The sequence below is a fragment of the Colobus angolensis genome, unplaced genomic scaffold (assembly GCF_000951035.1).
Source record: "Colobus angolensis palliatus isolate OR3802 unplaced genomic scaffold, Cang.pa_1.0 Scaffold179, whole genome shotgun sequence".
Classification (NCBI taxonomy): domain Eukaryota; kingdom Metazoa; phylum Chordata; class Mammalia; order Primates; family Cercopithecidae; genus Colobus; species Colobus angolensis.
Window position 1 is genome coordinate 4187155 of NW_012114921.1, and position 16879 is coordinate 4204033.

A 16879-nucleotide genomic window follows, 5' to 3' on the forward strand; every position below is an offset into this window, starting at 1 on the left:
GAGGTGGGAGAATTGCTTGAGCCCCAGGAGGCAGAGGCTGCAGTGAGCTAAGATCATGGCACCACACTCCAGTCTGGGAGTCATGGGAGACCCAGTCTCAAAAAAAGCAGGACATAATACCATCTCAAGAATCCAAGAAGCAGATGAACCCTCCAGCCAGAAAAAAGGCAGAGATGCAGGAGGATTGTGATTGGAACTCTAATTCTGTTTAGAGTTTTTTCTGACCCTTTCTGCTGCTCCAGTCTGCTTTTCTTAGGCATGTAAGCTTCCTTCTCTCACTGCAGACCTGCTTTCCTCACTCTATAGATTTCCTAGGGCTGATGTAACAAAGTGCTATAAACTGACTGGCTTAAACAGTAGAAACGTATTGTCTCATAGTTCTGGAAGCTTTAAGTGTGAGATCAAGTGTCAGCAGGACCGTGCTCCTCGGAAGGTGCCAGGGAAGAATCTGTCCCGGCCTTTTCTTTCTCCTGGTTCTTTGGCTCGGGACAGTGTGAATCCCATCTTCACCTGGGATTGTCCCTGTGTGTATATCTGTCTCTGTGTCCCAATTCCGCACCCTACCCCCGCTATTTTTTTAGACAGAGTCTGGCTCTTGTTTCCCAGGCTGGAGTGCAATGGCGCAATCTTTGCTCACTGCATCCTCCGCCTTCCTGGTTCAAGCGATTCTCCTGTCTCAGTCTCCCAAGTAGCTGAGATTACAGGCACGCGCCACCACGCCCGGCTAATTTTTATATTTTCAGTAGAGGCGGGCTTTCACCATGTTGGCTAGGTCTCCAACTCCAGACTTCAAGTGATCCACCTGCCTTGGCCTCCCAAAGTGCTGGGATTACAGACGTGAGCCACCCCACCTGGCCAATTTCCCCCTTTTTATAAGGACACTAGTCATATTAGGTTAAGGCCTGCCCTCATGACCTCATTTTAACTTGGTTGCCTCTATAAAGACCTTATCTCTAAATCAGGCCCCATTCTGCAGTACTGGGGGTTTGGACTCCAGCATATTTTCTTTTTTGAGGATACAATTCAACCCATAACACCCACATGGTCCGCAACAGCTCTCAGTTTTTGCATCTTACAATTTGCACTACTAGATACTACATTCTTTCTTCATTTATTGATTTCAGAAATCCCAGGGAAGAATTCTAATTGGTTCATGTTTGATCAGGTTCTGGTCTCCTCAAGGGAAGAAATGGGGTCTGGAACAATGACTAACTCAGCCTTGTTAAGGTGCCCAGCCCTGAACCAATCAATGACAGCCAGTGAGGCAGGATTGTTTAAGACCATGACAATTGTCATGGGACCCATGAATCTGTCAGATCAGCCAGTTCACGCTGGGTGCACATCATCCTCTAAATCATAGAGAATTGATAGCAACAAGGGGTTCATCCTGTCTTACACTCCACATCGTCTGTGGGCAATCGAGATGGTGAGAGGAGAGGGTTTCTGCTCATCGTAGTCCCCGGGGACCCAGACTGACAAGCCATCCCAACTGTGCTGAGAGAGCTCTGGAGGGTCTTGTATTGGCAGTTAAATCTTAACACCTGAAAGTGGTACACTTCTACTCACAATTCACACCACAGTTAGTGACATGGCCCTATCAGGGTGGACATTCTCACCGTGTACCTGGAAAGTAGAGAGCCAGAAATAATTGACGCACAGCACCTATGACTGTCACAACTCACATGGTGGGAGCAGTGGGAAAAAGGTTCCCAGGAGAGGGGAGATGCTTCACCAGAATATGATGGGGTGCTGCCCAGGGGAACTAGTGGACAAGGGGCATCCTAGGCCAAGGGAAGAGCCATGGAAGCCATGGAAGACAGAGTGACCTGGCTCTGAGTGTCTAGAGCAGGGCATTCTAGATTTTTCCACCTCACTGACATGCTCTCTGAAGGAGATGCTGTTCTGTGTATGCAGTGAGGTTTCTCAGTGAGTTTGTGTGTGGGTGTGTATGTGTGTGTTTTTCCTTTTTATTGTGAAAAACACTGTGGTTTAGCTGAAGCATTCAGGGTCTAGGGTGAGAATGGCCAGGGACTGGGCTGGAAAGGTGGCCAGGCTGGACAGTGAAAAGAACTGCTTGATATATGGGAGAGTTTGGATTTCTTCTCCCCAGTGACAATAGGGGAGCAATAAGGGCTTTGAACAAGGAACAGGAGGGTCAGGTTTGCATTTTAGAAATATCACTGACAGTATAATATGTAGGAAGAAATCAAAGAGCACTAGACCTAGGCAGAGCTCAGGTCACCCCTGGGACTTAGTGCTGGAATCATCTAGCCTGGTGACTCTTTGGCATGGGAGTACAGTTGGGTTTGCTGGGCGCAACAGAGATGGCTTCACAGAAGTGTTTGTGTCTGCACTGGCTCTTGGAGGATAGATAAAAGAGGGTCTAGTGGCTTTGGAAGAAGAGAAGGCTTTGCAGGCTGAGGACACAGCAGAGCAGAGGCCCAGAGGTCTGGGACAACTCCAGTGGTTGAGAACTAGAGTGTGTGTTTATCCTGCACTTTTAAATCCCAGAATCTTTGATGATGTGCTTGAAGGGGTTAAAGGTGGACATTGGTTAAATAAAAGCAAGTTTCAGAAAATTGAAAAAACTCTCCACAGACACCATAAACTTCATCAGGCTGCTTTTTAGCACTTATGGCTATTTTCTCCCCTGCCAGTGCTTCCTGTTAAGCCATTTTTACAGGCAGTTCTTGCATATCCTCTAAACACATGATCTTTTTCAAATGAGAGCCCGGTATCCTTTCTTTCTATATTAAATTTTACTTAAGTTCTGGGATACATGTGCAGGATGTGCAGGTTTGTTACACAGGTAGATGTGTGCCATGGTGGTTTGCTGCACCTGTCAACCCATCACCTAGGTGTTAATCCCCACATGTATTAGCTGTTTATCCTGATGGTCTCCCTCCCCAAACCCCCTGACAGGCCCCAATGTCTGTTGTTCCCCTCCCTGTGTTCATGTGTTCTTATTGTTCAGCTCCCAATCCACCTATGTGAGAAAAGTCTAATATCCAGAATCTACAAGGAACTTAAACAAATTTACAAGAAAAAACCAAGCAACTCTATCAAAAAGTGGACAAAGGACATGAACATACACTTCTCAAAAGAAGACATTTATATGGCCAGCAAACATATAAAAAAAGCTCAACATCACTGATCATTAGAGAAATGCAAATCAAAACCCCAATGAGATACCATCTCACACCAGTCAGATGGTAGTTATTAAAACGTCAAGAACAACAGATGCTGGCGAGGCCGTGGAGAAATAGGAATGTTTTTACATTGTTGGTGGGAATGTAACTTGGTTCAACCATTGTGGAAGACAGTGTGGCAATTCCTCAAGGATCTAGAACCAGAAATACCATTTGAACCAACAATTCCATTATTGAGTATATACCCAAAGGAATACAAATCATTCTGTTATAAAGATACACACACACGTATGTTTACTGCAGTACTATTCACAATAGCAAAGACACGGAACCAACCCAAATACCTATCAATGATAGACTGGATAAAAAAAAATGTTGTACATATACACCATGGAATATTATGCAGCCATAAAAAAGGAATGAGATCATGTCCTTTACAGGAACATGGATGGAGCTGGAAGCCATTATCCTCAGCAAACTAACAAGAACAGAAAACCAAACACTGCATGTTCTCACTTATAAGTGGGAACTGTTATCTTTTCTCTTACACTGGTACATCTGCCCCATCTGTTCCCCTTGACCATCTCTCTGACAGACGTCCCTGCCACAGCACAGATCCTCAGTCATTTCAAACATAAGACTACACTTGGTTCAGATTTTCACAGCACACCTATGCCTCTGAAGGATTCATGAGTTTGCTATGAGTTTTCCATTATGAACGTTGAAAACGTTGAGAACCACTTGTGTGTTTACAGAGAAAGAACCACAAGAAAGAACACCAAGTGGAAACCAGGCCAGAAGAAGGCAAGCAGGCTTCTCCCAGCTTCCCTGCCCTGGCAGAGGCAAACACACACAGCCTTACCAGGGCATGTCCAGAGCTGGCTGGCTTGACCCACAGAGGACCTGTAAAAAAAGAAAAAATAAAATCTTTTCAGGTCTTCATGAATGAGGACTCTCATTTAAAAATTCATAGGAAGATTACATAAAACCATCTGCTGCCTTTATTTCCCCTTGTGTGTGTTAAAAATATGCAGCTGCTCACTGCGAAACATTCCATTACGCTGTGTGGCTCACGAGCTGCTCTTTGACGTTCAGGACAGAGAGGAGGCAAGATGGGAGGGGAGGCGGGGGTGAGCACGCACAGGGATTTCCACCTGGCTCTGAGTGTCTGGAGCAGGCCATTCCAGATTTTTCCACCTCACTGATGTGCTCTCTGAAGGAGATGCTGTTCTGTGTATGCAGTGAAGTTTCTTGGTGAGTTTGTGTGTGGGTGTGTATGTGTTTTTTTTTTTCTTTTTAATGTGAAAATTGGTCTTTGAGTCCATAAGCAGCAGCTGCAGCAACCATAATTAAAATGAAATAACCTGCTTCATCCAGTCCTTAGAAAGGCTTTAAAAAAATCCATATTCTGGCCGGGCGCGGTGGCTCAAGCCTGTAATCCCAGCACTTTGGGAGGCCGAGACGGGCGGATCACGAGGTCAGGAGATTGAGACCATCCTGGCTAACACAGTGAAACCCCGTCTCTACTAAAAAATACAAAAAAACTAGCCGGGCGAGGTGGCGGGCGCCTGTAGTCCCAGCTACTCGGGAGGCTGAGGCAGGAGAATGGCGTGAACCCGAAAGGCGGAGCTTGCAGTGAGCTGAGATCCGGCCACTGCACCCCAGTTTGGGCGACAGAGCCAGACTCCTTCTCAAAAACAAACAAACAAACAAAAAATCCATATTCTAAATGGACTCAGGAATGTGGTGGATCTTCTCTCCCTGTTTACTTGCAACAAGTTTTATGGCTTTACTTTTCTCAGGAGTCAGGAGAAGGGTATTAACCTTTACTGAGCAATTATCCTGATCCCGGGCACTATGCTGGCTTGTCCCAACTGCACAGACAGGATTTGAATCCAGTTTTGATGCTTCATTTCTTTCCCCCGTGACATGCCCCTTCAGGATGCCTTTGAACTCTGGATCTCTCCACCTGGTCTGATTCTGTCCAGAGGCCTGGGAGGATTGGCGTTATTAAGATGTTATTGAAAATGTTGGCACATATAATCAGCTTGGATCAGAAACCAAAGCTCTTAGCAGAGTAAAAAGGTGAAGTATTTTGTGCTAATAATTTACATGATAATGAGATGGTTTTCAGAATACTGGATGTGCTCTTAAAGGTGTTGCTTAAAGTCACTCTTCAAACCAGGCTGGGACCATAAAAATCCCAGAACTACAGACTCTGTAGTTTATACAGATCTCAAAATAAGGTAGCTGAGGTAGAAAGAGACAAAACTATGTGCTGAGAATTGAAGACATAGTCGTCACTGTTTTCAAGGAGCTCCCAGTCTGGTAGAAAAGAAAGTTGTAAAGATGAATAATTGTAAGACACTGGTCATAAGAGCTAGCTCAAGGATATGAATAGTTTGCTGTAGTTTTGGCATTTTTTCTCCAAAAATCCATTTCTTCAATTGGTAAATTTGTGAGGAGGAAAGCTACCTCCCTGAGAAAGCAATGCCCATGATGTTGAACATTTAAGACTGGAAGAAATTATTCTACATTATTATGTATGTACTAAGGGTCAGGTACTCTCTAGTCCATTATTTTTATTCCTATTTAATAATAAAGAAATGTAAAAAACTAAGTGGTTTGGCCAACGCTGCACAGCTGGTGACTGGGGGAGCTGTGATTCAGCCCCACTCTGCTTCCAAAGCTCCACCTCTTACCTGTGCCAGGCTTCCTCTCAGCAAACCTGAACCCTTGATTGTCAAGTATAGAACACACTTATCACTGTGTCCCACGTTTAGAATGAGGATATCTTTTTATTTTCCTTAAACAAAGTTTTAATAGCAGGCATCTTGGTGGGAGGTCATCTCCTCCAGGCTGCAGATGCGATGATACAGTTCCGAGTGCATTAGGAGCCCTCTGGGCTGCCTTCCCTAAACGGGGGGTCAGCCCAGAGCACAGGAATGCTGAGTTCCTCGCTGACATTCTGCAGGGCCCCAGCAGATTCCTGGGTATCCAGAAGATTTTCTCCTGGGTTTCTGTGTCCACTCCTCCCAGTACCACGGCTTAGCTGAAAAGGAAAGACAAAAACTAACACTCCTTGCCAGGGAGGAGGGTGGTTTCCTGCTGCCTTTGCAATTCTCTGCAGTCAGTGTTGTTGTTTTGGAACCTGACTTAACTCAAGGCATCATCTTATCTCCTTGATCTGTGGTCACTTTAGGGGAATCCAACAGAAGTAGAGGCACTCTGCATTTAATTCCCCTGGGCCTTCCTGAAAGGCAACCCAGGAAATGATCAAGCTCCACATACCCGTGGACGGGCGGGAGATGCACTGGGAGAAGAAAGACAGTTGTGTCAGGTACACGGTGTCATGCACAGGGTTACAGCTTGCTTTATGACTTGCCTAGAGAGCAAAAGAATAGGGTTTGGATCTTGTCCCCCTTGCTTGTTCACTAGGGGATTTGGAGCAGCCGCTTAGATTCCCCAGAGTCTCCTTTCTTCATCTCCAAGTCTGGAAGGATAATGCTTGCCTCCTACAGTTGTTTAGAAGGCTAAATACCATCAAAGCACCTAACAGCCTACCCAATGCCACACAATCAGGAGCTCCCTGCCCCAGGCAACTCCTCTTCCAGTTCATATTGTGCAAGGCTTGCCACGTTCATCTTCCTAGAGCAGATTTCCAGTTATGTCACATCTCTGCTCAACAGCACTCAGAGGCTCCCTATTACTCACTGAACAATGACCACATTCCCCAGCCTGTTGAGGCGCACATCTCTTGTTGGGTGTGATGTCCTTCACTCCCCTCTGCACAGCTCACAGACGCTGGAAAGCTGAGCTCTACACTTGTTCTTTGTCATGCTTTTACCTACCATGGCTCTCCTCCCTTATGTGGAGTACCTGCCCTGTCTTCATGTCCCCTACCTTATACAAAGTCTGCTGCAAGGCAGTCTTCCATGATTTGTCAGCCATGGCGATCTCTCCATCCTCTGTTCACTCATTAGTTTCTGTCTGCATCTCTCTTACAAAACTGCCAAACATTATAGTTCTCTACGGCTGTGTCTTGTTTTTCTTGCCAGCCTATGAGCTTCCCAAAAGCAGGATTTGCTTCAGAATCATTATTGTATTCTGCCCAGCAACAATCCTCGGTATATGAATGAACGAGTGAATATGTGAATGAATGAATAATGCCGTAATCCCTTCCTAAATCAATTTCCCCTCGACAGAATGCTAGCACGTAAATACTTTTAAAACCTTTCCAGCAACCAATGAGCGTTTTAGTTTCATTAACTGTCTTTGTATCGCCTACTGGAGGTACTTTGAAAAAAAGGGAATTTAGGGACAGGATTTGAAAAGGAAATAAACAGATTGAAAGACTGAAGACAAAGAGTTGAGGTTTTCCCTGAAGCCTTGGCAAGGATGAGGGCAGAAGAGGAGTAAAAACTGCAGCTCTGCAGCTTCTTCAAGGAGGAGGGGACCATAAGGCACAGGTGAGAAGCCGAGGCACGAGCTTTGGCCTGAAGCTATGAGGGGAAGGGAGAGATGATGGAGTTTTATAACCCAGACACAAAAAAGGAGGCTTGAGAAAGAAATTTGAGTGTTTCATCCAAGCATCAAACATACATATCACTTACGTGACTAGGACCCCAGCAGGACCCTTGGGGACAAAGGTAACAGCTCTGTGTCCTAAAAGCCACCAGACATTTGGCACTTGGGGACACCAGAGAAAGTACCTTGTCCCTTGCCCATTGTTATAGCCAAGGAAGCCAATTTCCTGCTGTCTTTGCAACCTGGCGTGGGGTTGTGTGTGTGTGGCAGGGGAGGGGGGGTAAACTTCTAATGAACAAGGCAGGGTAATAAAAATTAAAGGTGTAATAGCCATTATTGCCTATTTGAAATGTCTAAAATAATAGTCATATCCTGCTTGGTGTACTGCCTATTTTTAATCTTAATGAATATAATATGATGTATAAGGACTTTTCTAAGTTTACTCCCAAACTCTTGTTAACTCTACTTGTGCCCATTAATTTTCCTACCCTGGCCAGGCATGGTGGCTCAAGCCTCCCAGCACTTTGGGAGGCCGAGGCAGGCAGATCACGTGAGGTCAGGAATTCGAGATCAGCCTGGCAAACATGGCGAAACCCCATCTCTATTAAAAATACAAAAATTAGCTGGCTGTGGTGGTAGGCACCTGTAATCCCAGCTACTCAGGGGGCTGTGACTGGAGAATCACTTGAACCTGGGAGGCGGAGGTTGCAGTGAGCTAGATCATCCCACTGCACTCCAGCCTGGGCCACAAGAGCAAAATCCTCGTCTCACAAAAAAAAAGACGAAAAATTCGACCCTGAAGGTAGTTCAGGAGCCAGTCTCCGGAGAGTACCAACGGGATATTCTGTACTTGGCCAGAGGCTGGTGAATGTTCCTGCCTAATAGAATTACTGTTTATTTAAAATAATTTGCCATAAAGAAACATATTAAATGTAGATAAAGACAACAAAATTTTACAATTAAATGCATTTTGTTTTTCATGGGAATTACCAGCAATTCCTCACCTTATAATAGACAGTAGTTTTTTTTTAGCTAGGATCCTAGATCTATTTGGGAAAAATGAATTCAGGGAACTTCTCAAATAATGGCTTCTTGGGGGGTTAACCTCCTATGCCTAAGTATACCCTTTATGCCTTAATCTTTAGCCTAGTGGGTCTCTTGTATAATAAGGCATTTTGTAGTATTTTTTATGGGTGAGTGTGGCAGTATGGGGCAGGAAAAGTACAGGGACCTTGAATCTTTGAGGGCTTATGTTCAAATTCCTATTCCTTCTCTTACAATGACCTGAAGCAAATGACCTAAAACCTTAGCACCTCCCCTTACCCTTCTTTTGAGTAGGGTAGACTTTCTTTTCTTCATTTGGAAAAACCTTTATTTTGTACAGGTATCTCCTTAGTCCCAGAGTCCTATAAATCAAATTTATAGTCATAGGATTCTAGGGCCAGAAAGGACCTCACACGTCTCCCAGTTCAGAGTTTCTTTCTTTCAGATGAGGAAACTGAGGCTCAGAGAGGGGAAGTCATTCGCCAGAGGTTGCAATCAGCAGCTGGGCCAGAACTGGAACTCTTCTGTGTAAAGACCTCTGTCCAGGTGACCCCAACACTCCCATGTGATATATTAGGGGAAGATCGACCCATTCCATAGATCAAGTGCCTTAGTCCATTTTCTGCTGCTGTAACAGAATGCCACAGACTGGGTAATTTATAAAGAAAAGAAATTTATTTAGCTCAGAGTTTTGGAGGCTGAGAAGTCCAAGAGCATGGTGCCTCCTGCTTCTGGCAAAGGCCTCCTGCTTCTTCATCCCAAGGGAAAAAGCGGAAGGGCAAGTGAGCACATGTGAAAGAGAGAAGCATGAGGGGCCAGCCTTGCTTTGTAACAACCCACGATTGAGACAACTCATGCACTCCTACAAGAATGCATTAATCCATTCGTCAAGACAGAGCCATCACAACCCAGGCACCCCCATTAGTCCCTACCTCCCAATACTACCACACTGAGGAATTTACGTTCCAGCACTTTTGAGGAACACATTCAAACCATAGCAGCAAGACAGTAAGATTCAGAGAAGGTCAGTGACTTATTTGTCTGGTGAATCTGTGACGGAACTGTTAACGGGGCCACTGGCTACTAACCCTAGACCTTAACCCCATGCTCCATTCCCTGTCTACCCCCTATCACAGTATGTAGTCAATCCTTTGGGCAAATAACACTCAGTTCCTACTTTGCTCCAAGCCTTGTGCCGGGTGCTTGGGTTGTAAAAACGGCAGATCTTCAGTCTCTGTCCTGCAGGGTTCAGCTCACTCAAGGAAATGTGTGTAAACAATGATTTTAAGACAAGACCATTACTCCCATAGCACAAGATGAGATGGGAGAATAGAGGAAGGTATATTCGAGCCTCTCAGGAAGGCTGCATAGAGGAAGCATCTGTGTGGGATTTGCAGGGTGCTAGGACCCCACTTGCTTCTCTTCATTGCTGTGGGACCAGGAACAAGCCTCATTTTCCCATGCTGTGTGTTTGCAATGACTGCTGGAGTGGAGGGTCTGTGAGAAAGGATTGGGGCATCTTGCCACCTCGCTGAGTTGGATCTGTGTTCTCTGCTTCAACAGAAAAGATCCCGCACAGTCCTCCAGGATCCAATGGCCTTGGAGCGAGGGCTGCAGGGCCCACGAACATTGCTGACTCTTCAGAACGTGCTGACATGGAGCCAGGTCAGTCCCCTTGTCTGCTCTGATTTTCCATCATTAGCTGCAAATTTATGGCCTTGATGAGAAATGCAATCTCAGACTCTGAACATTTGCATGTTTTTTGGTTGGAGGCTTTTGCGGCTTGGCAGCATAGAAAGTAGAGGAGGTCTGGCTAGAGTAAAGGTAGCCTTATCCTGGAGCAGATGCAGTAGGACTGGTAGGTGGCAATGGTTGCTGGAAACCAACCTGGCAGCCATCATGGTGAGAGGGCAAGGTGGGCAAGGATCGGGCATCCAGCAGTTATGTGATGGGGGTGCTGGCAGCAAGGAGGTCACATGTGGGTCTAGGACCAGAGAGGCAGCAATGCCAATCAAGGTCATTCTTGGGTACAGGAGACCAGGGTGCAGGGCCCAGAGTCTGGTGGCTATATCTTGAGCTGAACTGGAGTGAGATCAGAGGCACAGTGGGGAATGGGATAGGGGGAGGTGAGTGGAAGGCTGCCCAGAAGGCAGGTGGTCTGGAGGCCAGGTCTGGTGGCTAAGATGGCTCTCTAGAAGCTTTTCCTCATATTGCTGTGCAGAAAAGCAATAAAAAAACAGCAGGAAACTTCTGGGTTCTATGGGAAAAGTGGAATGATGTTTCAAGCCACAGAAGGAACAGAGGAGTGAAATTGTAAGTGAAAGCTGGTCACATTGAGGGAGGCTGAAGATGCAGAGGAAGGATCCAGGGAAGAGGGAGCGTGGCCTTTATTGAAAGCCTACTGTGAACCTACTAGGTACCATGCACTTTTTCTTATTCTTCCAGCAATCTTTCAGGATAGAAATATGAGTCTTGTTAGGTTTAGTTATGCTGCAGTAATAAATTAACTCCAGAATCCTAGTGGCTTAACCTAGCAAAAGTGTATTTCTTTCTCATGCTACATATCCATCCAAGGTTGGTGGAAAGCTTTGCTCTACCTAGTGGCTTAGGGACCAGGCTGATGAAATCTCTGCCCTATTTTAGGGGTACGACCTGGCCTGGATGATTGGCCACTTTGGTCTCTGTAGCAGAGGAGGAAATCCCTGGAAGGTTGAACACTGACTCTTAAATGACTTGCTCCTGAAGTGACACACTACACATTGGCCAGAACTAGCCCTGTGGTCCTGCCTGATTTCTAGGATTCCAGGAGATGTGGGAAGACATGGATATTTTAAGAGCAGTAACTTCCTCTGCCACAGTAGATATGATTTCCATCTTACAGGAAAGGAATTGAGGCTTAGAGAAATTGTCTTGTCAAAGGTCTTCCAAATAAAAAGTGCTGGAGTCTGGACCTTACATAACTTCTGATTAATCATTTATTTAGTTATTCGACAAAGACATATGGAAGATTTACCAGGAGCCCAGCACTATGTTAAACTTTGGGGATATCACAAGGAATAAAAACAAAGGTGGTCTCTTCCCGCACCCTGAGAAGTATATAACTACAAACTGAGATCAGTGCTCTGCAGTAGAGACATAGGTTCTCTGAGGAGCTCCATTAATATTTTTTGCCTTTTGGCTATGTGTGGTGGCTCATGCCTGTAATCCCAGCACTTTGGGAGGCCAAGGCGGGTGGATCACTTGAGGTCAGGAGTTCGAGACCAGCCTGACCAACACGGTAAAACCTGGTCTCTACTAAAAGTAAAAAAATATTAACCAAGCATGGTGGTGGGTGCCTGTCATCCCAGCTACTCAGGAGGCTAAGGCAGGAAAATCACTTGAACTCTGGAGGCAGAAGTTGCAGTGAGCCAAGATTGTGCCACTGCACTCCAGCCTGGGTGACAGAGAGAGACTCTGTCTCAAAAAAAAAAAAAAAAAAAATTTTATTTTCTTTAGAGGGACAAGTAAATGGGGTCACATTTACTGAGACACTGTGCCAAGCTGTTGATTGATGCACCTCATTTGACTCCCACAATCCCATAAGGTATTCTTGTGACCCCATTTTTTAAGATAAGAAAACCAAGGCTCACTCAGCATAGTAAGATAAAAGCTGAACTCTTTAACCTCACTATACTCACTTGTAATAGTGACATGAAAGTTAAAATGTAAAAGTCATTGAATCTAGACCTCTACCCCATCTAAATCTGAAGTGTGGTCTCCTCTCCTCCTCTTCAACCCCTCTCTCCCCAGGGACGTTCTCTCCCTGGTTCCCCAACACCCAGCCCAAGTGACTCAGCTGTTCATCCCCACGTGGGGGCCTTCCACGTAATTGGTCCCATCGAACTCATCTAAATCGGTGCAGGAAAGACTTTGCAAAAATACTAGGCTGCAGAATCTGAGTCTGGCAGGATGGGATTGAATGTGCACCTTGGCACTGGAAGATTCTTCCCTCTGGAATGTTCCGTTTTCTCTCCAGCCTCATCTCCCACCATCCCTCCCATTGTGCTCTGTGCTGTGTATACACTCACTCAGTCACTTCTGCCCCTTCATCAGCGTTTATGACCTCCTCCTCTGTCCCCACACTGGTCCGAATGCCATCTCAGAACTCGACCACTGCAGCGGCCTGCTCACCCAGCCCTGCCGCCACTTGATGGACCCTGAGAAACAGCATGTTCACTGCTCAAGGGGCTGCAGGGGCCCATGGGTGTGGGCAAGGTGGAGCGGGGTGGAGGTGAGGGTGGGGGCCCACCACGACCACTGTGTGCAAAGGAGCAGTCCTCCCAGGCTTGTTCTTTCTGGGACCCTCTTCCGCTTAAACCTTTCTGCATAGCATCTGTCTCTACCTGGTGCATGTATTACTAGACAAGTTTAATTGCCTATTTTCTGTCTTCTTCTATTAGAACATAAGCTCCACAAGGGCAGGGACCTACTTTGTTGGCCCCTGCAGTGTTCTTCTGCCTAGAAAGATGCCTGGCACATGGCAGGCACTTTGTAAAGATTCAGTGAAGGAGCATAAGAGCAAATCATTGAACAGGTTCCATATTGTGACTTGCTTACATTCTACTGTTCAAGCCATCCAGCCTCCACATACACTGTTCCTTCCTCCTGGAATGTCCGCACTGCCTTTCTCCTCCCACCACTAGCTCACTTTTCATGCATTCACTCTGTCTGCCCAGGAGTGTGAAGTCCCTTCACCACATGACACAGACGTTATCCATTCATCCCCTTGAGCCTGGGGATTTCCTGAGGCAAAAATAGCTCCTCATCGTTGAGCCCTCCGTGCCTGACACACAGACAGGACCCAGTTACTGTCTGTTGTCTTGAGCCCAGTGGACCAGAACAGCATCTGGCATTGCAGCCCAGGGGTCCTTTCCTCCTCCTCTGTGAGTTCCCCTATCCCTCGGTCAGGAGGCGGAGCCCTTGCTGCCAACTCAGCCTCCTCCTGCTTAACGGCTGGGAGATCAGGAGGAGGAGGTAAATGGGACACTAATGAAATTCAGAGAGAAAACTAAATCAGGAGGTGTTGCAAACACTGTGGAGGAGGGAGACGTGATTTAAAAGGATGTTTCCAAGGTGGGAGGAGGAAATGAGGACTGTGGAGAGCCCTGGAGTTAGCCTCACACGGCCTCACCTCTCACACCTGCAGTGGGATGACCCCTGTGAGTCACTTTAGCTGCAGGAGCTTCACTTTTCAGTCTTGAAACTAGGGATCTTTTAGTTGACTGACTCACTCATTCAGTCATGCCTTCCCACCCCCTTGCCAAAAGGATTTGAGTAAGTTAACAATTTAAAATTAAGTAATTAAAACCAAGAACATTTAATGAAAACTTAGGGTAGAAAGTCAGGGACAAAAAAGAGAAGAGGAGAATAAAAAGGGATTCTTAGGACCACTGAGAAACAGGGGTTCCTGGAAAGGGGTTGCAAATCAGTGTCTTGAGGATGGCACAGGCCTTGGTGACAAGAAAATGCAGCCATGGGTGCTAAAGACCTTTAGGGATGGAACAGCCCTGGTCATGTGGTAATCATGATGGCCCGTGCCTCAGAGCACTTTCAGATCCATGGTCCATTTTTTCAGTTATGAGCATTGACCATCTGCTACATTTCAGGGAACCCACACCATGTTTTTCTCTCCCTGTCTCATTAAATGTCACAATGCCTTGCAAGGTGGTCTTTTAAAGTTCACGTTAGAGTTATGGCTACAAAGGCACAGAGAGACTGAGTTGTCTGTTTAGCAAACGGTGCTGGGGCACTAAATTTCCACGTGCAAAAGCATGAAGCTAGACTCTTTCCTCACACCATATACAAAAATTAACTCAAACTGGATCCCAGTCATGGGCAGAAATTGCTGCCTGAGAAGGCTACCCAAGAACACTTATATACCTTGTCCTCCCCTGCCTTCCTGCTTTCTACACAGCATGCCCTAAAGCACCTGTACTCAGATTCTCTCATTTCAGCATTCTGTTTTACTCTTCAACGTTATTGAAGACCCCAAAGGGTTTTCATTTATGTGGATTTTATCTGTCAAAATTTGCCATATTAGTGATTAATACTGAAAGATGTTAAAATTGTTATTTATCACTTATTTAAATTAACAATAATAAACCCTTACTTTAACATAAATAACATATTTTTATGAATAATGACTTTTCCAAAAGAAACAGAAATGAGTGGAGTGGCATTGTTTTACATTTTGGCAAATCCTTTCAACGTTTGGCTTTATAGAGGTATCTGCTTCTGCGTTCAACCTGGAAAACTCCACCATGAGTTCACGAGAAAGCCAGAATGAAAAGGGAAAATGATGTTGTAGCATTTTTATTAATAGTTTTGACCTCACAGACTTCCTGAAAGGTTTTAGGGACCCTCAGGGATCCCTGGTGCACACTTTGAAAACTGTGGGCATAAAAGGTGAGATACTCCAGAGTCCAGCAGGGAATGAGGAGGAAGTCAACCGTTAATCTAGTAAAGAGAAGAAGGGAAGTGGGAACAGTCTCAGTGGAGAGGGGACGGGAGTTCTCCTGGAATGACCCCTCGCTGCTGTAGGGAGACCTTTGCGTATGGTATTCTCTTGGCCTAGAATCCTTTTCCCATCTTAGTCTGTTTAGCAGAATCTTCTTGGCGCTTTAAGGTCAAGTTGGTGTAACTGCCTTCAGTTTTCCTTTCTTACCATCTTTCCTAACCCAAAGCTAAACTGCGTTCCCCACCTCACCCAGAACCCTGGTGGGTGAGCATTTAAGCAGAAGACTGGTTGCAGCTGGGGTTCCAGCTTAGGGTCAGTGCTTACCAGGGAAAGGTTTGGATGCCAGGCCAAGGAGGTGGGGCTTTTTGTGATTGTTGTTTAAAAAGTAAGAAGCCATTGAAAGTGTTTTTACAAGCAACTGCTTGATGGTGTGCAAATGTATGTATACAGAGGACTATGGTCACCAACAGGCAGATAAAAGTCATCCACTACTAATTCTAATTCATTAGCAAATAAAGTAATGTCAGTTATCTAGAAGAGAAGGGGAAATGAGAAAAAGGAGGAGGAAAGAAACGCGCGATGGCTCAAGCCTGTAATCCCAGCACTTTGGGAGGCCGAGACGGGCGGATCACGAGGTCAGGAGATCGAGACCATCCTGGCTAACACAGTGAAACCCCGTCTCTACTAAAAAATACAAAAAACTAGCCGGGCGAGGCGGCGGGCGCCTGTAGTCCCAGCTACTCGGGAGGCTGAGGCAGGAGAATGGCGTAAACCCCGGAGGCGGAGCTTGCAGTGAGCTGAGATCCGGCCACTGCACTCCAGCGCGGGCGACAGAGCGAGACTCCGTCTCAAAAAAAAAAAAAGAAAGAAAGAAACTAGCAGTGAATTGAGCACTCACTACGTGCCAGGCATTCTTCCTGTCATCATCGCAGCAGTTGGTGGTGTTTTCCCCATTTTCAGATGGATAAGCAGATTTTTCTCCCCTTTCCGCTCCCCAGGATACCTTGCTAGTAAAAGCCAGAGCTGGGATTCAAACTGCAGACTCCCATCAGCCTCCTCCAAGGCCCATGACCGCTTTTCCCATGACTCCACACTTGCTTGGCACTGTTTGCTTGGCCTTCAGTGTTTACTGCTACGTACTGCTGCTCTTTTAAAGATGTGTTTCTGTTGTATCTTTCCAGACATATTTTTCAGTTCTTGGAAAATGGAACAGGGACGCCAACATGCTCCTTTGTTCCGCCCAATTGGAGTCTACCATGGCAGTTCCCATAAGCACAGCAGACAATCCATAATCCCTGCTTTCGTGTTGCTTGCTTTTCATGGAAGACATGACCACAATTAAGATGTAAACCCCACGTTGCTATTAAATACAGGTACTGGTGATGGAGATTATCACATGGTCAGGCCCTGTTCATCCTGGCTGGCGATGGGAACTGGGAAGTCAAACGAGTTAGGACAGTGCATTTTTTCTCAGGGTCAGAATGAAGAAATAATCCTAAAGAGGACATCGTAGTTCCTATGTAAATATTTAGTAAAGCAGACAAACCTTATGAGGCTAAGAGTATATTGTCCCATATGGTGCCAATTATGTCTGTTAAGCAAGGATAAATAAACGTTTACTGAACTCTTACTATGTCTTGGTATCTATGCTAGGCATATAGTA

At 45.7% G+C, this 16879-nt stretch overlaps 1 protein-coding gene across 1 annotated transcript in view; it reads left to right on the forward strand.

Annotated features, from left to right (window-relative positions):
* The window catches only part of TENM4 (teneurin transmembrane protein 4), a 787916-nt gene that overhangs the window by 216048 nt on the left and 554989 nt on the right, over positions 1-16879 (forward strand). The window contains exon 3 of the mRNA XM_011938905.1: positions 10284-10385. The gene's annotated coding sequence lies outside the window, so the exon portion shown is untranslated. The remainder of the gene's footprint in view (positions 1-10283; positions 10386-16879) is intronic.